The following is a 26,759-nucleotide window of genomic DNA, read 5'->3' as shown; positions in this document are numbered from 1 at the left end:
AGTAGTATCAGTAACAAGTTTTGTACTTGCTGGAAGAAAATTGCACTTCAGAGAAGATTAGGATTACAGTAATGAGACAGCAAGCAATGGAAACTTTGATTTGATACAATTAGAAGGACACAGCAATCACACTGAGTTCAGCAGTTCCAGTGTGTGTCCATGAAAGTCTCTGGGAAGACATCTCAGGAGTCTGCCTCCTAAAAAAACATATATTAGTGACAGACTTGGTAAAACCTGTCCTGTTGCAGATTGGAAAACATGGCAGGCATGGGATGAAAGACATTGATTTAGTACATACTTTGCTGACTCAATTTTATTTTAAAATACTAATAAAACTTTATGTTGCCAGGCTGCCTGCCAGATCAGGTATTATCTGCTTGAGTCGGTTTATGCCAGACCAGGCCTTTTCTTTTCTTTTCTAACTAGCATAAAACCAGCATAAATGTACATAGCCAACTCAAATCTTACATGGAGATGACAGTTGCCTATGCATGATCCAAACAGAAAGTGTGCTGCTTTGCAGGGTAGATCCAGTTTTAATATATGTAGGATTATGCCCTAGTATCTGGAAGTCTCCACAAGATACCGCCAGCAAAGGACACTAGTAGAGCCCAGGGAACCAGGAAAGCCTCAAAGAGCCACTGGAAAGAGACATTTACCCCCAAGGTCCAACCCCCATGTAACATCCTCGTTACTCCAGTGCTGGTGGAACACCTGGGTAAAATGACTCTTTGTTCACCAATATGGTTAGATGGTCATAGTCCGACTTTATTTCCATGTACAGTGAGTTATATGCTTTCTTGCAAGAGGCGTGATCCACTAAGATTGGTTACATATAGAGGGTACAGGGTTACATGTGAAGCATGGATAGGTTAATATACCATAACAATCTGAGGGTCAGCCTCTGGGGCTGGCTAACTCTGCCCACATGCAGCTGGCACTCCACCCCCTGCAGCTGCATGTGGGGGGTGCTGCCCAGGGCCTGGTATCTTAATTCCCAAGATGGACTCAAGGACATGGGTTGCTCATGTTTATCATTTCATGTCCAACATTTCCCTCTCTTTCTTTTGAGCAACCTGGGCTTGATCTTCAACTTTACACAGGGGTAAACGATACAGCTACAAATCCATAGTGCTAAAATCAGAAAGAGAATAAACCTGTTAGAGCTTTCATTAGTAGCATTAGTTTGGCAAGCTAACAACTCAAGCTTACCTAACAGTCTGAAAAGCTTTTTCTGCAAGTGACAGTAAGTCATGTGTTCAAAAGCCCAAAAGTCCAGACAAACATCACAGTCACAGGAGAGTACAGGTGTGCCACGTCTTCATTGGCTCTGTGTGGCAGTGGATGTTGTAGACTTGCAGATGTATCAGTTGTCCAGTATTCTTCCTCAGACTTCCGTAGTTCTGGATTCACTCTATAGTTCTCAGAAATCTTGATGTTTTCATCACACTCCTTAGCTATGAGCTGAGTCTGTCTGTTGTGCTTAAGAACTACCAATTTCTAAATATGATACAAAGATATGCCCTAGGAAGCCTTCAGGTTTCCTATTAGGCCTTTCCCCACAGTCCTTTATTTGCTTTAAGAATTTAAGGCAGTGTTTCTCATCTTTTTGCAGGGCCCTTGCAAAAAGATACAAGCACATCGCCATCTGTGTCAATTAAGTGGATATGGCCTTTACAACAGGTGCTATTAAATCTCATGAAAATATCCAAATTCATCAACCATGATCAAAACCTTATAATCCATACACACATAATCATCATGTCAGTACTCCTTTCAAGTTCTTTCCACAATTCTTCCATCTGAGCAAGACTTCTGCTCACTTAAGAAAAACAGGCTGGTCATAACAAGCTGGTCTCCATCTTAAGGCCTGTGAAGATAAATGATCAAACACAAACAAATGCAAAACCAAATGCAAACATACTCATTTCCTAGGCTAACAGATCCATTGGCCTAGTCTGTGTGATGTAATTACAGAAATTTTAAAAAATATTTCCTTCTTCTCCTACTTTCCTCTAATCCCATTTTCTCCCTCTTTTTTTTTTTGTGATCCCTTAGCCTTAACTTATCCTAAAAATCTATAAATCTATCAGCTGAAGGAAATTCAAGAAAAAGCAAAGAAAATTCAAGAACATAATACCATGATATTCTCAGAAAAAAAGAAACTCAGAATTATCACAAAACTCATCCCATTGCAATTAACAGCTTCTCCAGTAAACTCCAAAATATGTTACCATCAAAAAGGCTTTCAAAAATACAGGACTGTTTTTATCCGTGTGAACACATTTGTTGGGGAAACGGGCTGACTGGCGCTGGCTAGCTTATCAGCTCTATCGTTCCCTTCTCCTCATCCAGAATCTAGCTGGTGACTTCTAATGTGGATTACACAGTGCTCATGCTCTCACTGAGAGAGGTGATGTCTGAGTTCTAGTAACAACTGTGCTAGTTTTTTCTGTTTTGATGCTTTTAGCAATGAATCTTCAATTCTAGCATCGACACCATAAGGTGATGATGCCATCAACCACTTATGCCATGTACATGCTGCTTTCCTTTTTCTCCTTTCCATGTCTGTGTATACTATCTGTCCGGGTACAGGTATGGGGCTTAATTTTGGAATTCTAAACCACTGTAGGTCTTTAACTACCTGCCAGGTTCTTCCAGCTGGATAAGCATTACTTATCTTCCCTGTAAACCCCAACAGGGTTCTGTAATGGTGCAGAGTTGTAGAGGCACCAGTCCAGCTGATCACTGGTCAGTGGTACACAAATCATAGCTGGCTCCTTTCCATCAATTTCAATGACTCTAAGCCTACTCCTTTTAATCAGTTCAGCAAATGCCTCTGCATGGGTCCGTACGGTGTTCTTTGGATGAGTGGGCAAGAATACCCATTCTATGATCTTCCACTCAGTGGCACTGGCATCTCTCCTACCCTTGGTAATTTCCCTCTCTTCTTTTTGCCACTGAGCAATGAGTGCAAAGGGATGTCACTGCCTATAGACACATAGAAGCACTAGGCGTTGATTGGTAATGTGACGGGTGGATACACCAGTCAGGAATTCACTGGCTATCGTCTTGACTGCCAGCTGCTGTTGGGTGGTTAAGGAGATGTGCCTGTGCACATCCATGCCCTGCAACAGAGGCAGAAATGGTGCTAATTCCTCATCGGTTATTGTCACTATCTTTCTATCTTTTCGAACCCACTGAACATCATCCATAAACTTTTTGACATCTGGAAGTATTTTCAAGTCTGTGTGTAAGTCAATCTTTTGAGGTCTGATTGTGGCCTCAGTAATTTTCCAGCTCAGACAGTTCCAAGGGCTCTGCTGCTCCAGCAAAACCTGCAGAGATAAGGAAGGAGGAAGGAGGTGGTCGTGGTGGGTGAACAGGCCCTGCGAGCCGCTCCGCAGGTGGAGGTTGGGGGGGGGGGAGGGGGAGGGCTGGCAGTCTCAGCAGCAAATTTGCCACTTTTTGCCTTGGCTCTCAAGCTCGCCCAGCCCCCAGGCTTTTCGGCTTGTCCACCACTATCTTTCCTCTCCCTCATGTTTCTTGTCCTTTACTTCAGTATTAGATCTACAGCTTTACCAAATACAACCTCCTGATGCTTTACTCTGAAAACTTCTAAACTGCTGTTTTTTTCTCACACACTCAGAACGCAGGAACACAAAGGAAAAAAAAGAAAAAAGTCAGGCGCTAAGCAATTTAACAAGGCTGTGTGAGCCATTGAAATGGTAATCGGACACCGTGGCTTACAAATGCAAATTAGCCTAACACTCTGAAACAACTCAGGCTCAGGCAGACCCATAGATTTTTCCCACTGATTTTTTTTTTCCCAATGCACCCATTCCCACCACTCTCCTCAGTCCCCATAACACAACACCGAGAGAAGCAAGGCAAAAAGTCTGACAGACTCCGTCCCAGCTGGATTCAGCCCTCTAATTTCTGGAGAGTCATCAGGAAGCTCTATAGCCGTGGATCTCATCTGCGTTCCACTGGGGCGGGGGGGGGGGGGAGGCACGATATGACAGTGTGGGGGACTGCTCACCACATGGTAGAAAATGCGGGGGAGTTTCCAGTTTCTCTGGTGTGATCGCTCTGCCATCTCTTTTTTCTCTCTGCTTTTCATCCCTCTGTCTCTTCAGTAGTTTCTTCCATTACCGCTTAAGAGCGAAAAGTCTCTGTCCTGCATTGCATGCTGTCGCTGGGGGGGGGGAGGGTGCAGGGCAGGGAGCTGCATTTCAGACGATAAACAGACCCTGGCGATCGCAGTAAGAGGTGCCGTAGGACTCAGTAGATTCACCGCAGCACACTGTTGAGGAGAGCAGGAATTAATATGTGGCTGAGTCGGGAATTTATCAAAAATAGCTATTTTTTATTTTTCCCAAAAACCCGACACCACAACTATATATACAAAGATTAATTTAGTTTAATAAGCAGATTCAGTTGCATGAGAATTAACCTACAAGGATACCATCAATAATCTGACCACATTGGAAGTCAGAAGTTGGAAAAGGCCTCAGCTATTAATTTATAGCGGTTTCTTACTAAATTAAGCCAAGCCAAATAACTCACTCAGGCTGACTCGTGTGGTCTGTCCTCCTCTTGTTTTCCAGCAGCTGCAGGTGAATCGTTAAGGGTTGTTAAGGATTGTTAGGCACACAAAGGTGTCAATAGGAAAGCAAATTTTTGAAGGTCTCTGCAGTCCAGCCGAGGGGAGTGTGTGAGCTCCGGCAGACACATACATCCAGGCACAGGCAAAACTCCAAAGCGGGAACCCCAAAGGCGGGAAGATCCCCAATATTTATAACCTTCGCTAGACAAAGGGCAGAGTCACCACACCTTAGATGCAAAAGCGCACAGCCAATCCCAGCCTGGCTCCAGCGCGGGAACTCATGGGGCAGTCCCCCCCTTCACGGGGCAGTCCTTCCCCCCTTCACGGCTGTAGGGCAGGTGAGGGGGGGAGGGAAACCAGGCGGCTTTTCCCTTTTCCCCCCAAAGTCTGGGCAGGAGAGGCATTTAGGGGTACAGGACTCCAGGACACACACCGAGATGCTTCACGGTGGTCCCGAAAACTTTTTCAAACTGAGAAGCTTTCACGGATTCTGCATGCCTGATTCATTGTTCGGGTGCCATTTGTTCACCAATATGGTTAGATGGCCATAGTCCGACTTTATTTCCGTGTGCAGTGAGTTATATGCTTTCTTGCAAGAGGCGTGATCCACTAAGATTGGTTACATATAGAGGGTACAGGGTTACATGTGAAGCATGGATAGGTTAATATACTGTAACAATCTGAGGGTCGGCCTCTGGGGCTGGCTAACTCTGCCCACATGCAGCTGGCACTCCACCCCCTGCAGCTGCATGTGGGGGGGTGCTACCCAGGGCCTAGTATCTTAACTCCTAAGAAGGACTCAAGGGAACGGGTTGCTCATGTTTATCATTTCATGTCCTGTTAGCAAGAAATTTTCCAACACTCCAGTTTTGAGACCCTTTGTTGTCATGTTAAGCCAGGGACTTCTGCAATATAAATTGTATCTCATGAGCACAAAACAGAGTTAGCATCAAAGCAGCCAGCCTGAATACCAGTAGTAGATTTTTCAGCTTTCTGTCTACTCTGATGCATGTCCCAGGCCTATAATATAGCTCTTGATAACTGAAGTTGTATGATTATCTGTAACTGAGTGCGTTGATACAAAGAAAACTTGGTATGCCTACTTGAGCAGCAAGTTGTTCTGCTGGATTTCAGTGGAGAACTCAATCAAACCTCACAGAGTTTAATGACTTGCTAAAATGTTATATGGTTTAAAGCCCTTTTTGCACAAAGGTAGAATCTATCAAAAGTAATGTGTTTTGGGTCAAATTTTAAATGCTGGCCTTCTACAATTTGAGATGCCAGAAGTCATAAACCACAAAAGCACCCGAGTCACAGAAATTATGCTCATAAAGAAGTTATGTTATTATACAAAAATATAAATAAAGCTATATACAAAGAACTTGTATATAGCTTTATTTGTACAGATTTAGTGACAGCACACTGAATAAGCCACATGCCTTTATTATGTGAGTTATACTGACTACCACACTGATACAAAAATCTTATAAAGCATGTAAATATTTTGATAGTTTTAATCTAAATATTCAATACTACTAATAAAAACACGTTTGTACCCAGAAATAATTCAGGCCTCTGGTTTCTTTCTTCTTTCTTTGAGTCATTACAGTGTGTGATGGTGTATAGGGTTAACACTCTGGGGGGGGGGGGGGGGGCTGTGATGGTTTGGGGGTTACCCCGCCCCCCCACACTTTTAGGTACCCAGCTAACTCAGACGGCCTCTGGGAATATAGATGAAGCAATTTATTTACAGCTAGCAGAATTTACAAGCAGCTATTTACAATATATACAGTTATATACAATTATATACAGAAATATACAAAGGATAAACAATACAAAAGCACAACTCCCCTCCCAGAAACCTGAGTCCCCAGGAGGGGCTTTCAAACCACCCCAACACCTCCCCCGGCCCTCTCAACCTTACCCCAGTTCTCAGGAAGAAGAGAGGTGCGGCCGAGAGGTGCGGCCAAGAGGTTAGGGAGCAGGGTTAGAAAGCAGTGATATTAGAAAGATGTGTCTCGGTCTAAGGCAAAAGCAAGAGTGAAAGACAAAATGGAGAAAGTTTACTTCTTCTTCCCAGAGTTCTCAGCATGACTGTGAGAGAAGGAGACACCATGTTTTCATTCCACTGCCTGTTATCAAGTTCTTTTAGCAAAACATTCTAGCTTGCTTCAAACTAGCACAATCCACCCCTTGTCTACTTCGCTCAGAGTATCGCTGAGAATTATCCAATCTAATCTAAACCAATATTTACACTAAAACAATATATACAAGTTCAGTTCACACTTCAATCAGATGTAGGTGATTCAAAAGCTCAGAACAGGGACTCCCAGGTGATGTTGGGTTCGTGCTCATGTGTTGTAGATTCTATCGTAGACTCTCTCAGTGTTGGGCGCCGATGTTACCTAGAACAGAAAACTCCTAACAGCGTGTATTTAAACTCTCTCAGCTAAGGTTAAATTTTTCTGTGGAATACACTGGATTTCACCATTCTCCTGCATTACCCAGTAGGTATGACCAGGACCTTCAGCAGAAACCACCCCTCGGACAGGTTTCCCTTCGCCCGAAGGAGAAAATACCCAAACAGTTTTCCCCAACAGATTCTTCTCACGTACAACAGGAACTTTATCACCGTCTACTGTTTGGACCAAATCTGATTGTGCAGGTCCTGCTCTGTTTACTGAACCTCTGCTATTTACCAACCAGGTAGCTTCTGCTAACTGTTTGTCCCAGTTTTTCAGAGTTCCACCCCCCATGGCTTTTTAGGGTGGTTTTCAGCAAACCGTTGTAGCGCTCAATCTTCCCTGAAGCTGGTGCGTAGTAGGGTATGTGATAGATCCATTCAATACCATGCTCTTTGGCCCAGTTTTTCACAAGATTTTTCTTGAAATGAGTGCCATTGTCTGACTCAATTCTTTCTGGAGTTCCATGTCTCCATATGATTTGTCTCTTCAAACCAACAATGGTGTTATGTGCAGTAACATGTGGAACTGGATAGGTTTCCAACCGTCCAGTGCTGGCTTCTACCATCGTTAACACATACTGCTTGCCAGAATGAGATCGAGGCAAAGTGATGTAGTCAATCTGCCAGGCTTCACCATACTTGTACTTTGACCATCTCTCACCATACCATAAGGGCTTGATTCGCTTAGCCTGCTTAATAGCAGCACAAATGTCACAGTCATGGATGACTTGGGTGATAGCATCCATGAACAAGTCAATTGGCCTATTGCGTGCCCATTGGTATGTTCCATCTCTGCCTTGATGTCCAGATGAATCATGGGCCCACCGAGCTAAGAACAGCTCACCTCGATGTTTCCAATCAAGGTCAATGTCAAGTTCAGAGTTGGTATCAACTTGAGCAATCTTAGCAGCTTGGTCTGCCTTCTGGTTGTGTTGATGTTCCACAGTGGCTCTGCTCTTAGGCATGTGTGCATCTATGTGCCGCACCTGCACTGGAATTTTCTCCAGCCGTGCATCAATGTCCTGCCATAGATCAGCACACCAAATAGGCTTTCCTTTCCTCTGCCAACCATTCTTCTTCCAGTCCTTTAGCCAACCCTATAGAGCATTGGCTACCATCCATGCGTTGGTGTAGAGGTAAAGGATAGGCCAATTTTCACATTCAGCCACATCAAGAGCAAGTTAAACAGCTTTTACCTCAAGCAAACTGACTGGATTCTCTTTCTCCATCTTTCGTTTAGGTAACTCTCCTGGTAGGACTCCAAACTGCTGACTTCCATCTTCGCTTGTTCCCAACAAGATGACAGGAACCATCTGTGAACAAAGCATAGTTCTTTTCCTGATCAGAGAGATCACCATAGGGAGGAGCTTCCTCAGCACGAGTTATTTTCTCCTCTGGAGGTTTGGAACAGTCTGTGCCTTCCGGCCAGTTGGTGATCACCTCCACCAGACCAGGTCGGTCAAGATTCCCCATTCGTGCTCGTTGGGTTATCAAAGCCATCCATTTAGACCAGGTTGCATCTGTGGCATGATGTGGTGATGAACCTTTGCCCTTGAACATCCACTTTAGAACTGGCAGTCTAGGAGCTAAAAGCAATTGTGACTCAGTTCCAATCACTTCAGAAGCTGCTTTCACTCCCTCATAGGCTGCTAGAATCTCTTTCTCAGTTGCAGTGTAATTTGTCTCTGAACCTCTGTAGCAATGTCCCCAGAAACCAAGAGGACAACCACGTGTCTCATTTGGAGATCTCTGCCAAACGCTCCAAGTTGGACCATTTTCACTGGCAGCTGTGTACAGAATGTTTTTAATATCCGGACCAGATCTCACAGGTCCCAAGCCCACTGCATGGACTATTTCTCGCTTAATTTGATCAAAGGCTGCTTGTTGTTCAAGTCCCCACACGAAATCGTTTCTCTTACGAGTCACATCATGCAGAGGTTTGACAATCTGACTGAAACCAGGAATGTGTAGCCTCCAAAATCCCACCACACCAAGAAAAGAAAGTGTGTCCTTCTTACTGGTGGGAACTGCCATGGTGGAGACTTTGTTAATCACATCCTGTGGAATGTAACGGTTACCATCTTGCCACAGCGCTGCCAGAAACTGAATTTCTTTGGCAGGTCCTTTGACCTTGTCTCTCTTAATGGCAAAACCTGCTTGCAACAGAATGTCAATGATTTTGTTACCTTTCTCGAAGACTTCCTTAGCAGTTTGGCCCCACACAATGATGTCGTCGATGTACTGGATGTGCTCTGGAGCTTTACCTTTCTCCAGTGCATTGTGGATGACTGAATGACAGATGGTTGAGCTGTGTTTCCACCCCTGAGGCAAACGATTGAACTGATACTGGATTCCTCTCCAGGTGAATACAAACTGAGGCCTGCACTCCTTTGCTATGGGAATAGAGAAGAAAGCATTAGCAATGTCTATGGTAGCATACCATTTAGCCTCCTTCGATTCCAGCTCGTACTGGAGTTCCAGCATGTCCGGCACAGCTGCACTCATGGGTGGCGTCACCTCATTGAGGGCACGAAAGTCAACTGTCAGTCTTCAGTCGCCCGTTAGGTTTATGCACAGGCCAGATGGGACTGTTGAAAGGTGAATGAGCTTTCTCAATGACAGCCTGACTCTCCAGTTGACTAAACAGCTGATGAATGGGCAACAAAGAGTCACGGTTAGTTCTGTACTGCCTATGATGAACAGTTTGAGTTGCAATTAGCACTTCCAGATCCTCTATGTCATGATGTCCCACAACTGCAGATTCATCAGAAAGTTCAGGTCAAATAGACAATTTCAATTTATCATCCTCAATCTCTACAGATGCTATACCAAAAGCCCATTTATGACCCTTAGGATCTTTGAAACAGCCTTGTCTCAAAAAGTCAATTCCCAAAATGCAAGGCGCATCAGGACTAGTTACAATAGTATGTGTCTTCCACTCTTTACCAGATAAACTGATCTCAGCCTGTATCTTAGTTAACTCTTGAGATCCACCAGTGTTTCCAAAAATAGATATGGACTCTGTCCCTTTACAGTTTGATGGCAACAAAGTACACTGAGCACCTGTGTCAACTAAAGCCCTGTATTTCCAAACTTTTGAACTGCCAGGCCACCCAATGAATACGTTCCAATAGATTCGGTTCTCTCCACTATGCCTTTCCTCCTCCTGGCTGGAGGCAGGGCACCCCTAATGCTGAACATGGCATGTAGGGTGTACACAATGATTAGTGTTGTTGTGAGAGAAATTGCAATTGTTGGAATAATTGCAGTTGTTCTCAGGAGCTGAAGAAGTGACAGCTACTTTCCTGGCATTATTGCCTCTGTGTCTGCCACTCTGCAGATGCCTGACTCTCTTTGAAAGAGCTGAAGTTGGTTTACCATCCCATTTGTTCATGTTCTCCCCGTATGTGTCACACAGAAGTATCCACAGTGACGCACGTGATTGCTGCTGTCTGGGTGGAATTTGTCTCCTCCTGGGCTGGAATTGCCTTGCAGGAAGTGGGCGTCTGTTCCTGATTGCAGAAACATGCACCCATTCAGATGATGCAGGAACGGTATCTTTTACCAGATTTGTAATATTTTTGAGATCCTCCTTCAGTTCTTTCATGGTATCATTATTCTCTGTGGTCATAGTTTGTATGGCAGAGATTAGGCCAGATTGTGACAAGCTAACCCCTATCTGCCTGAGCTGGTCAGTGAATTCACCAACAGTGATAGACCTTCCATTATCACTCCTTGATAGAAACTTGCTGGCCAAGATGTTAGCATAGGGTGAAGGAGCAAGCTTAACAAGGTTCTTCATGAGGCCTGTTCCCAAAGGAATATCGTCAGGCTCATGAGTGCCATGATCTCCATAAAGCACTTCCTTCACAGCAAACTCCTTCAGAAGCTTAATTCCCTGCTCAACGGTGTTCCACTTCTTGGCAGCCCATGGCAAATCATCTCGGGAAGGATATCTCATAGCCACAGCCAACAGAAGGCGTGTCCACAAGCTAACCCTACCAAGAGGACTTGCTAAGTATTTCTCCACTCCACTCTCCTTAGTGAGTGGTCCTAACTGCTTGGCAGACTTGTCTCCTGCCTGCAGGGCATTAGCACCAATGCCACGGCATCTCACTAGCCAGCTTAAGATTGGCTCACCTGATTCCCTTGAGTATTGCTTCCTAACTTCCCTGACCTCTCTGAGTGGATCCTTGGAGCCCTGGATGTCATCTTCCACCTCCTCTTCCTGTTGTTTTGGTGGTGCTGGGCCTAACAGAACCTTCCTCATAGCATTCCTAAACTCATTGGAACCATCCTCTCTCTTGCCAGCTAACCTCACAGTGCTCCTCTCACTTGAGTATTGATGTCTCAGCGTATCTGCAAGGTCTCGCAGACTAACTATCTCTTCCTCCTCTTCTCCTTGCTGATCACTAGAGGTCCCCTCTTTTCCATCCTCCTGTGAACCACACTTTATCTTACCTTTTGCCTTAGCAGGTGCCAGAAAGGCCTGAACAGCAATAGACTTGGATGTGTCTGCTGGAGGGTTTGAATCATTAGGGGTCTGACCTGGAGGGTTTGAATCATTAGGAGTCTGACCTGGAGCTTGTGAGTTCAAATCTGCCTTGCTTTTAACAGGAGGATTTTGATTCTGGTCTGCTGGCTGGGGGTTCGAATTGGCTGAGCTGGTGTCATTAGGATTTGGACTGACTGGGCTAGCGTTACCAGCATTAGTAGTATTATTAGCATTAGTGGGATTATTTGCCTGTCCTCCTGGGATGCCTGCCAACCCTGACGTGTTTTGATTGTTGCTAGGAACATTCTGATTTTGGGTACCTGCCTGTCCTCCTAGGGCTCCTGCCGAACTCTGCCTGTTATCGTAATTTACATTCCCTCCAGGAATATTGGCAGAAATCCCATAACCTACAGAGGAGGGTGGAGAGGCTGCCTGGGGGGAAGAAGATTGATGAGAAACTGTTACTGAATTTGGTTTTGAGATAGAATTTTTCCTAGTTCTTACAGAAGCTGGTTTTGAATTTTTCACCAATAATGCCAAAATTAATATGAATATTAAAATCATGAGGCAAATATTAAAAACTGTGAGAAGAAAAACAGTTTTACATGAGCATGTCCCTAAACAAACAGTTGGAATTCCTGTCTTAGGCTGAATAACTCTCATTAGAGCCATATTTAAAGCAGAATTTCCACTGATTGTCATATTATTGACAAAAGCTCCTGTAATATCCTTGGTAATATTCTCAGTGACATTAAAACCAGCATAACCAAGAATAAAATCACCCCAGCTCCAGAACATATCTGAAACCTTAGCTTTAGCCTTATTATAAGCCAGATCAATGAAATAAGCAACAATTTGAGCTTTTATCCAACTAAATGCCAAGAAAACAAAACCAGACCAGAGCAATGCCCCAACCAAATACAATAGCTGCTTGATTAGCTTCATCTTAATTCCCAGAGCTAATTTCCAATCACTCAAATATATCTAGCCCCACGTTGGGCAAGCCAATTAAAAAAATGTGATGGTTTGGGGGTTACCCCGCCCCCCCACACTGTTAGGTACCCAGTTAACTCAGATGGATCCTGGGAATATAGATGAAGCAATTTATTTACAGCTAGCAGAATTTACAAGCAGCTATTTACAATATATACAGTTATATACAATTATATACAGAAATATACAAAGGATAAACTATACAAAAGCACAATTCCCCTCCCAGAAACCTGAGTCCCCAGGAGGGGCTTTCAAACCACCCCAACACCTCCTCCGGCCCTCTCAACCTTACCCCAGTTCTCAGGAAGAAGAGAGGTGCGGCCAAGAGGTTAGGGAGCAGGGTTAGTAGGAGCAAGGTTAATGAGATGTGACTAGGTCTGAAGGCAAAGGCAGAAGGAAAAGACAAAATGGACAAAAAGTCTTTACTTCTTCTTCCCAGAGTTCTCAGCGTGACTGTGAGAGAAGGAGACACCATGTTTTCATTCCACTGCCTGTTATCAAGTTCTTTTACCAAAACGTTCCAGCTTGCTTCTAACTAGCACAGGGGCGTAACCCTGAACCTGACCCTAGGGGTCTTGGCCCCTCCCCAGGGGTGGGCCACACTCCAGGTGATGGTTAGACCATTCCCCCCACTTCCTGTGGTATAAAAAGAGAGGAACTTCCTGTCTCTCTTCTCTTTTCTTCACTCCCTCTCGACACACACACACACACACTGCATACCAGCACACCACGTGGCAGCCACGAGGCAGAGACACCATCACATTGCTCGGGTTATATCCATCCTGTTTTTGTATTTTGCTGTTTTCCCTTTCTTACCCTTTGTAAACTTCCCTACCTCCAATACCTTTTCTAAGTTATTGTTAAACTTTTCCTTTTTAACTTCCAAATCGAGTGAGATTGATTTATTGGGGTGTGCTTACCTCTCTCTCTCTCCCTATCTTTGGGAAAAGGAGGGGGAAGAGGGGAGGGCACTCTATAAATTCTATAAATTGTCATTGGGTCTATTAAATTTATTAGAGTCTCTGGGAACCTGCATTTGAACCCAAGACAGATGGTTTGGGCTCTTACCTGCCCCCCCACACTTTGTATTTGCCCCAGCTAACTCAGACGGGCTCCAGGAATATAAATGAAGCTATTTATTTACAAGCAGCAAATATACAAGTAGCTATTTACAATATATACAGTTATATACAGAAATATATAAAGGATAAACAACACAGAAGCACAACTCCCCTCCCAGAAACCTGAGTCCCCAGGAGGGCCTCTCAAACCACCCCAACACCTCCCCTTGTCCTCTCAACCTTACCCCAGTTCTCAGGAAGAAGAGAGGTGCAGCCAAGAGGTTAGGGAGCAAGGTTAGTGGCAGCAAGGTTAATGAGATGCAGCTTTGTCAAAGCCCAGAAGCAAAGTGAGAGACAAAATGGAGAATGCTATCAAATGTTTTCCTTCTTCTTCCCAGAACTCTCAGTGGGACTGTGAGTGAAGAGACACAACCATGTTTACTTTTTTCACTGCCCATTATCTAGTTCTTTTACTAAAACATTCTAGCTTGCTTCAAACTAGCACACAGTGATACCAGCAATTAGATGCAATTATAAACATAACTTATGTATTCCAGACCACAATTGTTTAAAATTATAACTACAAAAGCTGTCATTGGTTAATGCACTAGAAGGTGAGTAATTTGAATTTTAAGTAATAGAAACTATAAAATAATCTTAGAAAGATTATTCTTTGTTTGTTTCCCTATGAGGTAAGAAGAGGTAATTCCACCATGTTTTACTTACTAGTTAAAACAGAAGTGACTGTGTACCTTTGAAGACAAGCATTCAGATGGAACTGAAAACTCAAAAGTTTGGAAGAAAGTTTAACCAGGGTGCATTTGCACTAGGAAAAATATTGCCCTTTGATGCTGTTACAGAAACTCATAATTGCCGAAGGGAGAATTATTGAAGTTTAAAAGTTTCCTTTATTCACCAGCCCTGTGAAAGAGAAGTGTGAAAATGAGATTCTTTTAAAATGAAAAGTCCTGATTAAATATTTGAGTCAATGGAAGGTGACAAAGGAATAGCTCTGTTTAAGAATAGATGAGGAGATTCTTTTAACAAGGCACCAAGTATCAAATTCAATCACCATAGCACTAAGGAAATCAAGTTCCTTATATTGCTAACATTTTAATATAGTCGGTGCTGTGTGACACAGTGTAGAATACAATGTCAGCATTAAGCAAATAATGGGAGTGTTGCTATGGGCTTCAGTAAGAGCAGGGCTTAGTTTAATGTGTTAAGACATCATCCATGTAATTTTCTTCTTGCTATCTCAAACTTGGTGTAACATTATCATAATAAAGGGAGATGGGAACACCAAGACTTGATTTAGTGTCAAAATGCTCTCAGAAATGCAAAAAAAATGCATCAAAGCAGACAAAAAAATAAAACTAGAAATACACAATACAGGCCTTAAATTCCTGCTGTAAGCAATGCAGAACCAGAAAGGCTTGATATACACCCCTTTGTACTGCAAAGTCTTTGGTCAAGACCCTCATATGTGTTAGGTTGGTAGCTGAATGTAAGAGCTGGGACCTTCATAAGTTTATGCCTCTGTTTATCCACATTAAAAGTAATATTTTGTGCTAAAAGTAATCACACTTCTCTTGAAAGGTCAAATAATGAATAACATTTCTGTGCATTACTTTATTATGTTGTCTCAATTTTGCCTATGAAAAAAGAGTTATAGAGCAATCATGACTTACAATTTATTTTTTTTTCTCTGACCATTGTCTTTCCTGAAGAATACTAATATCCCCTATCTGCAAGCATCACTGGAAAGATACATTAATTAATATTTGCAAGGAGTTTTGGATTGTTGATCTGAGAGGTGCTAGAAAAGTGAAAAGAATTATACTGTAAATTATGTATAAGTGTTGTGAATGTTGCTTTTTCAGAGGTGTCTTCTACAAAGATCACTCAGCAGTTCAGACGTCTAAGACATGGATGATGTGAGACTGAATTGATTAGTATACCTTTGGGAGTATAAGAATGGCAGTTTACAGCAATGTAGGAGACAATAGCTCTTATATCACAAGGAAAATGACATTTCGATACCTTAAGAAGGTACTTATGTCTTTGAAGTTGCATCTTAGTTCAAAGTCAGTCAGTATTCATTTTTTTCTTCATATAATTATGAAAGGGTTTTTTTGTTGTTGTTGTTTGGTTTTGTTTTGTTTTTTACATGAAGACAGCCTACATAGAGTAGTTATAAATCCAAGGAAAACCCTTTGTTGCTATCAGCCATAATTTGGTCTGATATTCTCAGCTCTCCTGAAAGCTGCTTAGGAAGCTTCTTAAGCAACTCTGTATGGTTGTGTTGCTTTAAAGCAGGGCTGAATGTGAACCATATTATCTTCTTCAAAGGTCTGGAGAAGGACAACTGCTAATGGGACAGAAATGACAGAAGGAGGAGAATGTTCATCTGAGCAATTAACAAAGATTTGTACTACGAGAGCGGTCAAAGAGCCCTGTCTAAGGACATATTTTGTCTGAGTCCAGGTCTATGCAATGACCAGTTTTTCCTGAGAACCACTAACTGCACTGACTACTGCCCAGATCAGACAAACAGCCTGTGATGGTTTGGGTGTTACCTGCCCCCCCAGTCTTATGGAATCACACAGACTAAACTCAGCTGGCTGGAAATTAAGGAATGAAGCTCTATATGTACAGAATAGCACAATATATATATAGCTATATACAGAAACATACAAGTTAAAAGTGATACAAAAACACAACACTCCTCCCAGAAACCAGAATCCCCACCCCAGAAGGGTCTTCCAACCACCTTTCCACCCCTCTACCTTATCCCAGACTTTGTCTTACATGCAAGGTGAGTTTGGAGGATCGGACATGGGGGTTAGAAAGTAGAGTGATTAATTACACAGAAAGCAGGTTAGGGAGAAAAATTACAGGTACCAGCTGCAACTGTGTTGTCTATATTTTGTATTCTTGTTTTTTATACATCTCAGCAAGCCTATGAGTGAAGTAGACATCACCATTGTTTCCTTTTCACAGCCTATAATCTAATTTTTCTCACTAAAATATTTCAGCTAGCCTCAAACTAGCACAATCCACCCCTATTTCAATCAGAGTTTTGCTAGGACCCTGACTTCAATGCCTCTTTTGGGAGGTACTCATGGGATTGATTGGTCCTAGTATGGAATTTTCATGCCATCGAAGAAAGTAAGGAACTGCAAATCTACTGATTAGCAAAACGCAGTTCAGCAAACAATCTTCAAACATTGAAAATATGACATAAATCAAGAGCAAAGGAGATTAAGAAGTATGTCATTGTTATCTTTTCCGGGGCACTGGAGGGGTGAAAATGCCAAAGTGATCTTTGAAATACATCTTTCCTGTTGCGGAGGGCAGGAATTGATACGTGGCCGAATCAGGAATTTATAAAAAATAGTTATTTTTTTATTTTCCCAAAACCCGCCCCCACAACTATATATACAAAGATTAATTTAGTTTAATAAGCAGATTCAGTTGCATGAGAATTAATCTACCAGGATACCATCAATAATCTGACTATATTGGAAGTCAGAAGTAGGAAAAGGCATCGGCTATTAATTTATAGCGGTTTCTTACTAAATTAAGCTAAGCCAAATAACTCACTCAGGCTGACTCATGCGGTCTGTGTTCCTCCTCCAGCAGCTGCAGGTGAATCGTTAAGGGTCGTTAAGGGTTGTTAGGCACACAAATGTGTCGGTAGGAAAGCAAATTCCTGAAGGTCTCTGCAGTCCAGCGGAGGGGAGTGTGTGAGCTCAGGCAGACACATATGTCCAGGCACGGGCAAAATCCAAATCGGGAACCCCAAAGGCGGGAAGATCCCCAATATTTATAACCTTCGCTAGACAAAGGGCAGAGTTACCACACCTTAGATGCAAAAGCGCATGGCCAATCCCACCTTGGCTCCAGCGTGGGAACTCACGGGGCAGTCCCCCCCTTCACGGGGCAGTCCTTCCCCCCTTCATGGCTGTAGGGCAGGCGAGGGGGGAGGGAAACCAGGCAGCTTTTCCCCTTTCCCCCCGAAGTCCGGGCAGGAGAGGCATTTAAGGGGTACAGGACTCCAGGACATCCCACCCCGGTGGTAATGAGCATCTTTGTCTAGAACTTGAGTGATAGAATCATAGAATCATAGAATCAAGCAGGTTGGAAGAGACCTCCAAGATCATCCAGTCCAACCTAGCACCCAGCCCTAACCAATCAACTAGACCATGGCACCAAGTGCCTCATCCAGGCTTTTCTTGAAGACCCCCAGGGACGGTGCCTCCACCACCTCCCTGGGCAGCCCATTCCAATGGGAAATCACGCTCTCTGTGAAGAACTTCTTCCTAATATCCAGCCTATACCTACTGTCATGGAGAGTAGCAAAAGGCTCTCTAAGCTTTTTGCTATATTGTGTAGTTTCTAGTGCCTCACATTCAAGCCAGAAGCATCGAAAAACCAAACCAATCTTTCAGTCCCATGGGAAGATTTCTCCCAGAGTAAGTGAAAAGGTAAACACTGGCCATGTTTTCCCTTCCACTTGACCTCGCTTTTCAGACAACAGGATATTGTTTTGGTTAAGTAGGAACGACTATCTCAAGTCTGCCCAGCACCTGTAGGTGGGCTGGCCTGAGGAGTGGTCTTTATATTGTTTGAGTAAAATTATCCAATTATGTAGATTGCTTACTGTTTTTTACCAATGTATGTGAATAACGTAAAAGTGGTCCGAGTTGTGGGCTAGTCCTATTTTGGGAACATTATAAAAATGGTGGACAGGCCAGGATCGAGGCCCTTGTGCTCGTGCTCGTGCTCTTGCCCTAGCCTTCTAGTCTGCGTCTTACACTTCTGGGTTTTTCCAGCCTTTCTGGTTTTTTCCCGGACTTAACAACAACAAACTGCTCGCCGATCTAGTCTCGCCTCGGGCGGACGCCGAGTCGCAGAGACTAAAGCCTGCATGCCTGGACCCTTATCGTGAGAATGAGAGACTCCTTACCAAGCTACAGACTGTGAGTAGCTGACTGACGAACTATTAACTCAAACCACAGAAACTCAAAAGAACTCTCTTTAAACATCATAGACTCTTTAATTTGCCATTTTCGGAAATGTTACTTTGATCTCAATCAAAAAGAATTCACAGTGGTGGTGTAGTTTCGGGAAGAGGGAATCCGCATTCTTTGCAATAAATCACTGATAAAATAGTCAACGCCTCGCGTATTTTCCCCATAACTCTGCCGCGAAACTGCGTTCCACGACACCTACCCAGGCACAACTTGAGACTGTGTCCCTTTGTTCTATTGCTGGTTGCCTGGGAGAAGAGGCCACCCCCCACCTGGCTACAATGCCCCTTCAGGTAGTTGTAGACAGTAATAAGATCACCCCTGAGCCTCCTCTTCTCCAGGCTAAACAGGCCCAGCTCCCTCAACCTCTCCTCATAGGATTTGTGCTCCAGGCCCCTCACCAGCTTTGTTGCCCTTCTCTGGACATGTTCCAACACCTCAACATCCTTCTTGAATTGAGGGGCCCAGAACTGGACACAGTACTCAAGGTGTGGTCTGACCAGTGCTGAGTACAGGGGAAGAATAACTTCCCTTGTCCTACTGGCCACACTGTTCCTGATCCAGGCCAGGACGCCATTGGCTCTCTTGGCCACCTGGGCACACTGCTGGCTCATCTTCAGCTTACTGTCTATCAGTACCCCCAGGTCCCTTTCCTCCTGGCTGCTCTCCAGCCACTCAGTCCCCAGCCTATAGTGCTGCTTGGGGTTGTTGTGGCCAAAATGCAGAACCCTGCACTTGGCCTTGTTAAATCTCATCCCATTGGCCTCTGCCCACCCATCCAGCCTGTCCAGGTCCCTCTGCAGGGCTCTCCTACCTTCCAACAGATCAACACCTGCTCCTAGCTTGGTGTCATCTGTAAACTTACTGATGCTGGACTCAATGCCCTCGTCCAGATCATCAATAAAGATATTGAACAGGACTGGGCCCAGTACTGATCCTTGGGGAACACCACTAGTGACTGGCTGCCAACTGGATGTGGCACCATTCACCACCACTCTCTGAGCTCTGCCATCCAGCCAGTCCTTGATCCAGCACAGAGTGAATCTGTCCAAACCATGAGCTTCCAGCTTGGCTAGGAGCTTCTTGTGGCAGACAGTGTCAAAGGCTTTGCTGAAGTCCAAGTAGACTACATCCACAGCCTTCCCCACATTCACCAGGCGGGTAACCTGATCATAAAAGGAGATCAGGTTGGTGAGGCAGGACCTGCCCTTCCTAAACCCATGCTGGCTGGGCCTGATCCCTTGGCCATCCTGTAGGTGCTTTATGATGGCACCCAAGATGACCTGTTCCATGACCTTGCCTGGCACTGAGGTCAGGCTCACAGGTCTGTAGTTTTCTGGCTCCTCCTTACGACCCTTCCTGTGTATGGGAATCACATTGGCCAGCTTCCAGTCTTCAGGGACCTCTCCAGTGAGCCAGGACTGCTGATAAATGATGGAGAGTGGCTTGGCCAGCTCATCTGCCAGCTCTCTCAGCACCCTAGGGTGGATCCCATCCAGTCCCATGGACTTGTGAGGATCCAAATGACGCAGCAGGTCCCTTACTGCTTCCTCCATGGATTAGAGGGGGACTGTACTGGTCCCTGACTCCATCCACCACTTCAGGAGTCCATCTGTCCTGGAGACAACCTGTCCCACTAGTGAAGATTGAGGCAAAGAAGGTGTTAAGCACCTCTACCTTTTCCTCATCCTTTGTCACTATGTTCCCCGCTCTATGTAGTAAGGACTGGAGGTTGTCCTTGGCCCTTCTCTTGCCATTCCTATATTTAAAGAAACACTTTTTATTTTCCTTGGCAGCCGTGGCCAGCCTGAGCTCCAAGTGGGCTTTTGCCTCTCTAATTTTTCCTCTACAAGACCTAGCAACTTCCTTGAACTTCTCCTGGGACACCTCCCCTCTTCTCCAAAGGTGATACACTCTCTTTTTAATCTTTAATTCCTTCAGCAGCTCCCTGCCCATCCAGCCTGGCTGCCTCCCTCGTCGGCTCATCTTCCGGCTCAGATAAGTGATTCCCCTTCAATTTAGTAACCTATTAATATATATATATAGCTTAGCCTTTTCCAACATTAACAATATATATAACACATTAATCGCCCCAACAATATTTAACAATACTTAACAAGGCTTAACAATAGCCCCAAACAGTATTAAATAAAGCTACACAATCCGTTTGAAAATCGCTCTGTTCCTGGTAGAGCAACCAAGTTCATGGCAGAGCCTTAGATGCTCTGAGTCCATGGCTGGAGGTCACAGTCCGTGGGTCCTGACGCCATCATCCACTGGCCACTCCGGAGATATAACTCCATCTCTTGTGTAACTGGTTCTCCCTTTCCCAGGTGCTGATCAGGTGGTCAGTAACTGATCCTCTGCCTCGACCTTAACCTGTAAGGAGACAAAACCTGCCTTGGCCTATAAAGGCCAGGCTTGACAATTAATAATTGGGGACGATCCACCGTGCACTAATCTGGTGGCCTTTTCCATTTGCATTTAGGGCTTCCCAGGCATATAAGCCTCTGGGTATACCCCGTGCCATTGGCACTACCCCTATAGGTTAGCCTTTTGTACTAGGCAGGTGGTCAGTGACCACGTGGCTCACCCAGGCAGCAGGTCTTTATTCTGGGGGCTTCTGTAGCTCTCCCCGTGATTGCTGACCATTAAAAGCTGTCGAGCCACTATTACAGTAATTTAATGTTTTGCCTCCCGTGTGGGAGACGAGAAAGGGTTAACCTTTCTGTCTGGGGACGAGCTGCAGTTCCCAGCAGGGGGGCTGCCGCTTCTGGGCAAGCCACTCCCAGAGCCACCGCTGGGCATGCCGCTGCCGCTGGCCCTGGGCTTCTCTTGGCTGCCTCTGGACTTTGTAGCTGATCTCTGGAGGCACCACACTAAATCCTTTTGCTGCCAGTCTGCCAGCTGCTTTAAAACAGTTTTTGGTACCCCTAAAGTCAGGGCTTGTAGATACCAACTGTTCTTTCCTCTGGGTCTCCAGTCACTCTGTTGGTCTCTGCCCCTTCCCCTTGGGGAGAAACCTGTAGGACCCATCCCCCTGGGGGGGCAGTCCTGCACTGGCCGGACTTGCCTGCGCAGAGTCCTGGAATTTTCTGGGGGAGAAGCACGAGACTCTCTCTCCCCAGCCCCTTTTCCTTCAGGAGACCCAAACCCAAACTGCAGCCCATGGGCATTCAAGTCAGTTAACAGTTCAGCCCAAGTCATAACCTGCTCTTTGGCGTCGTCCTCTGCATTCTTTGCAATCACACGTTCAATTTTCTCAACATTCTTCGTTGCTTGGATTTGCAGAGTTGCTGGCAAACCCTTCATAATAGGGTGCAGTCTCTCCGGGTCCACAGGAGCACAAAACGGGCAATCATAATGTCCCTTATCATAGATAGCCTGGACACAGGCAAGTCTGCAGAGAGCAGTGATGAGCTCAGAGGAGCTGGTGACCCTTAGTTCCGTCAGCTCCCCCCGGTAGGCTGGGCGGACGTTGCTTGCCCAGTAAGCTATCCGGGTGGTGAGGCTGTGTGTCCCCTCGGGTTCACGTGTCAGGAACACTTCATCCCCCCAGTCTCCAGCCACTTCCTGTGAGTCTAGAAGGACCCGGTCCCCACCGGCTCGGGACACTCGATACACATAGTCAGTGATTGAGTCCCCAGGATCTCTCACATATTTGACTTGTAAGTCACTGAGCTGTGCGTCTGTAAACTGCTTTTTGATAACGGTAGTCCCTGCACCGCCTTTTCTGCCCTTCACAGACTGAGTCCTTATTACAGGCAGCACATGCTCCTGCACCATGGTGCCCTCCTCACCGGAGCTCTCTTCGCCGCTAGCCACGGGGGAGTCCGGTCGGGACCTCGTGCTTTCTGTGTGGCTTTGAGGCTTTCTGCCTGCACCGAGGCACGTGCAGAGGAATTCTCTGAGTCATTACCCAGAGTCTTTTGTGCCTGGTTTCGGGGAACTCCTCTCCCCCGAAGAGCCCCTTGGGGCATCCTCTGCTTTTCTCCCCGATTCCCGTGAATCACTCCATTCAAATTCAGACACGGAGACTGAAGAGGTAGTGTCTGAAGGCATTACAAGCCTTTCTTTCATCTGGGCAGTCAGTGCCGCGGTCAGGCTCTTTGTCTGCGCCAGCATGTTCTCCCAGATATTTTGGCTCTTAGCTTTTTCTGCTAATAAATCCTTTTCCAAGGCCTGAATTCTTTTTTCATAATTTTCAAATTCGGCCAGAGTCTGGGTCACGACTGACCCCAGAACAAGAGAGAAATGCTCCATTGGAGACTCAGTAATCACAGGGTCTGAGCACTCAGCTAATTTCTCCAGGATTTTCTCTGGATTTTTACAATTTTTCTGAGCCCAAATTAAATCAAGTCCTGTGATTAGGCATCCCTTTTCATGTAGAAATTGTATGATTGAACTACCCTGCATACAGTGCGCCATACTGTTGCGGAGGGCAGGAATTGATACGTGGCCGAATCAGGAATTTATAAAAAATAGTTATTTTTTTATTTTCCCAAAACCCGCCCCCACAACTATATATACAAAGATTAATTTAGTTTAATAAGCAGATTCAGTTGCATGAGAATTAATCTACCAGGATACCATCAATAATCTGACTATATTGGAAGTCAGAAGTAGGAAAAGGCATCGGCTATTAATTTATAGCGGTTTCTTACTAAATTAAGCTAAGCCAAATAACTCACTCAGGCTGACTCATGCGGTCTGTGTTCCTCCTCCAGCAGCTGCAGGTGAATCGTTAAGGGTCGTTAAGGGTTGTTAGGCACACAAATGTGTCGGTAGGAAAGCGAATTCCTGAAGGTCTCTGCAGTCCAGCGGAGGGGAGTGTGTGAGCTCAGGCAGAAACATACGTCCAGGCATGGGCAAAATCCAAATCGGAAACCCCAAAGGCGGGAAGACCCCCAATATTTATAACCTCCACTAGACAAAGGGCAGAGTTACCACACCTTAGATGCAAAAGCGCATGGCCAATCCCAGCCTGGCTCCAGCGTGGGAACTCACGGGGCAGTCCCCCCCTTCACGGGGCAGTCCTTCCCCCCTTCATGGCTGTAGGGCAGGCGAGGGGGGAGGGAAACCAGGCGACTTTTCCCCTTTCCCCCCGATGTCCGGGCAGGAGAGGCATTTAGAGGTACAGGACTCCAGGACATTTCCCAATGAGGAATCTGGATAATCTCTAGCAAAACAAACAAACAAACAAACAAACAAAAAAGTTTTGTGAAGCATCTGCCTTCAAAATGGGAAAAAATAACTTTCCCAGTTTAAAAAAAGCAACCAGCAAGTTTGTCCTGTTCTCTTGGCAACCTCAATCTGTACTGGCTAGGAGCTTTATCTCTTCAATTAACACATTGGTTTCTGTGCCTAGAGGGCTGTCTTTTCCTGCCAACTGAGTGGCACACATTTGACATCTTTAGTACAGTCCTAATGGACCTACTAGGCAAGAAGCAGAATGTACTTGGACTTGGAGGGCTGCAATGGTCTGAGCTGCAGCTAAAGTCTAAGTTTGTGTAGGAAAATAAAATGTATGAAACTGAACATTAAAGTGAGGCAGGAACACAAAAGACAGATAGAACACTACATCAAGAATGTCAGATAAAGCAAAATCTTTGCAGTGAACTAACAGGTAGGAAAGGAGGAATCAAGAGAAACTAATACTACAGAAAATATTGAAAAGAAAAAGCCAGAAAAAGAGCTATGCGGAAGCTGAAAGGACTGAAGGAGTAAGGAGTCTTCTTAAGCTTTACTTTTTAATGCTATATTCTTCGTGTAAGGATATATCACTGCATGATTCAAAAAATAGTGTGCCTTGTTTGCATTTTTATTTCAAAGCTCAAAGAGAGAAACTTAGAAAGATGTGGCCTTGACTGTGAGGCTGCAGTAGCGCTATGGCCCACGCGAAAAAATCACTCAGCTGATAGTCAATTTCTCATTATGTCCTGCTGTGCCCAATAGCTTTCCACCAGCATTCCATCTATATTGACAGCGTGTAACAATTCTTCAAATTTCTCATCTCCTACCTGTGGTGAGGTAACTTCTTCAAAGGATTTGAAAGCCAGCTTACAAAATGAGGAGCAGCCAGAGTCCCAGGGCAGCCTTTCATACAAACCAACTGTGATTACCCTGACAGAGGTGAGTACAGGTTGTAAATTCTATCTCGTTAAGAGAAGTTTGGCCAGCATTTCCAACTTAGGAGATGCAAATTAATGTCTAAATAAGAAGTGAAGTTCCTCTTTTTTTTTTTTTTTTTTTTTTTTTCCCCAAAGGTTCCAAGCAAAGACAAGATGGTGAAGCATTTTATCTCTGACTACCAGGCCAATGTTGTTTACCTTTGTAATGGATGATATCTACTTTGAGTTGTATTGAAATTGTCTAACTTTAGCAATGAATTACCTGTGTTTACATTGTGAATGGTTTAAAAGTAAAACCAAAACAAAATGTGAAATATTATTTTGCCATTGCCTTTTCAAAACAGAAGAGAATTTGTCCTGAGATCAAATGAGACTATAATAACGATTTACATAACAAGGGTTACCTGAAGGAATTTAGAAGGGAAGCAATGACTATGCATGAAGTTCTTTCAGATGCCCTAGGAAAGAAATCAGGACAGAAAGAACACATCCCTCTCATTTTAATTTCCTTTCACTAAAAGGAACTTTTAGATTAAATGTGACCATTAGACTAGGACACATACTAGCTACACACTGCTATTTCACACAGAAAATGGATCGTGTGTCATGTAAAAATTGAAGTTGCATGAAAAAATATTATAATTCACATGCTTTGATATGATGTCTTTTTTTTAACCTGTACATAGAAAAATTATCTATATCAGTGAGCTTGGTCGGCTGATTAGCAGATGAAGACACAGTGAGCAAGGTAGTTGTTTGTTATGGTAGGTATTTCATTGCCCTTAAACTGCAATTTATAATTGGAGATGTGTATGTGAACTGGAAAATCACCACTAATCTACACAAGAATTTAAAATTGATTTTTCATCCAACACAAAATGTCTGCCTTTGTATGGTCATAAGCTATTAGGCCATATGCCACACGTTATTTTGCCCAGGTGGAAATTACCTGCCCCCTAAGATAATCCAAGACATTCTGAGGGGACAAAAGTGAAGAAGACACTGGATAAAAAACAAGAAGCTTTGGAACATTTTTTTTTAAGACATGAAAAGGCTTAAAAACAATATTCTTGTAACCACTCAGTAAGAAACAACAAATCTATATATATTATAAAAATCTACCAGACTTTAAAAGATACAGCAGTTTATGGTGGTGATGAAAAATCTCATTTGGCCTATGTGCTAGTTCGTGAAGCAGGCTAGAATGTTTTGGTGTAAAGAACTAGATGATAGGCTGTGAAAGGAAAAAAATTGTGGTGTCTCCTTCCCTCAGAGTCACACTGAAGAAGAAATGTAAACATTAGATAACACTCTCGCCATTTTGTCTTCACTTTTGGGCTGGGCTTGACTGAGCTGCATCTCCTTAACCTCTCCTGCCACTAACTTGCTCTTAACCTCTTTGGCTGAACCTCTATTCTTCCTTAGGACTGGGGTAAGGTTGAGAGGGGCAGGGGGAAGGTGCAGGGGTGGTTGAGAGCCCCTCCTGGGGACTCAGGTTTCTGGGAGGGGAGTTGTGTTTCTGTATTATTTTTACTTTGTATATTTTTGTATATTTCTGTATATACTGTAAATAGCTGCTTGTATATTGTGCTAGCTTCATTTATATTCACAGAGTCCGGCTGAGTCTAGCTAGGTATTTCTAAAGTGTGTGTGGGGGTGGGGAACACCTAAACCACCACAGCCTACCTTGTCCAACAAAGTTCTCACTAACTTACAAGCTGTGTTTAAAAATGTCCATCTTGAAATGTTTAAAGTGGAGAATGTATCAGGAAGCATTCTCTAAATAGATTGTACTATCACATTACATTATTATACTGGGATAGTCTCTTCTCAAATTTTGTGGTTTTACCTGCTAAGTATTATTGACAATTCGTTTAGAAGAGAAGGGGAAATGAATTATTTAGATCTGCATTGTGTTACAAATGAAGTGTTGTTTAGTCATCTATGTCCAGTCCTAAATACTAAAGTGA

The 26,759-nt window shown here is 44.1% G+C and overlaps 1 long non-coding RNA gene across 1 annotated transcript; it reads right to left on the bottom strand.

The window, feature by feature from the left end:
• Window positions 1-747: 747 nt before the first annotated feature.
• On the bottom strand, window positions 748-4,187 carry LOC135175117 (uncharacterized). Its single transcript, XR_010302248.1, has 2 exons — window positions 4,043-4,187; window positions 748-1,870 (listed from the first exon to the last, which is right to left on the bottom strand). It is a non-coding gene; the product is annotated as an uncharacterized LOC135175117 (long non-coding RNA).
• Window positions 4,188-26,759: the final 22,572 nt, after the last annotated feature.

This window comes from Pogoniulus pusillus, chromosome 4 (genome assembly GCF_015220805.1).
Source record: "Pogoniulus pusillus isolate bPogPus1 chromosome 4, bPogPus1.pri, whole genome shotgun sequence".
Taxonomy (NCBI): domain Eukaryota; kingdom Metazoa; phylum Chordata; class Aves; order Piciformes; family Lybiidae; genus Pogoniulus; species Pogoniulus pusillus.
This window is presented reverse-complemented; position numbering and strand designations above follow the sequence as displayed.